Below are 315 nucleotides of genomic sequence, written 5' to 3'. Positions count from 1 at the left end.
TAGTAGAAAACTCCTTGGATCCTTAGAGTGCTTTGATCTTCTTGAGAAGAGAACCAAGATTTCACTCCCTTTGACTTTTCTTTCCACTCTCTCTATCTTTCGTGATGGCTAGGGTTTTAGAGAATACTTTCTGTCAGGGGTGTGGACCTTGTTTCACATTAGTGGAACCCTTAAATATTGTTATTCCCATCAAATAACAATTATTCTCATAATTGCTCCATTAAACTCATTTATGATTTAGTCTTTAATTATTTATTTATTAGTCCCTTTATATATCACATATTTCTCACATGAGACATAATATCTTACATTCTC

The sequence above is a fragment of the Cajanus cajan genome, chromosome 4 (genome assembly GCF_000230855.2).
Source record: "Cajanus cajan strain Asha chromosome 4, NIPB_CcT2T_4, whole genome shotgun sequence".
NCBI classification, from domain to species: Eukaryota; Viridiplantae; Streptophyta; class Magnoliopsida; order Fabales; family Fabaceae; genus Cajanus; species Cajanus cajan.
This window is presented reverse-complemented; position numbering follows the sequence as displayed.